Below are 512 nucleotides of genomic sequence, written 5' to 3' on the forward strand. Positions count from 1 at the left end.
ACTGGTTCAAACAGTCCTCACATTGTCACCTAAACAGCAGCACTACCTAATGTACTAATTTAACATTCATATCTATTGGAAAAATCCTACACCATTAAAAGGAAGCAAAGATGTGGCAATTTAGATTTCAAAATGTATTTTGTTCTAGTATTTCTTATGCTAAAGCTTGCATTGGCACCCTAACCAAATTTCTTCATGAGGGAAGGTAAACCGATCTACCCGGATATAATGTACTTTGAAAATAGATTGATGTCATTTAGGTACGGGGTCTTTGCAAGTAGCTGTTAATAAGTGCAAGCGCTCAGTACTATAGTTGGCAATTCCCTGCTCTTTACAAACCAAACATGCAAACAGTTTCTAGGTGAGGCACATCATGGATTAAATGTAATTTATTGTGAGATTCTCTTATTTTCTAGGCAGAAGTAACTAGACATCTTGTTTCTGGTACTTTTAGGATTTTAAGTCGAAATCTAGAGATTGTTCTTTTGTGGTCAGCACAGAGCTACACACAG

This window comes from Ambystoma mexicanum, chromosome 6q (assembly GCF_040938575.1).
Source record: "Ambystoma mexicanum isolate Mex_15411 chromosome 6q, UKY_AmexF1_1, whole genome shotgun sequence".
Taxonomy (NCBI): Eukaryota; Metazoa; Chordata; class Amphibia; order Caudata; family Ambystomatidae; genus Ambystoma; species Ambystoma mexicanum.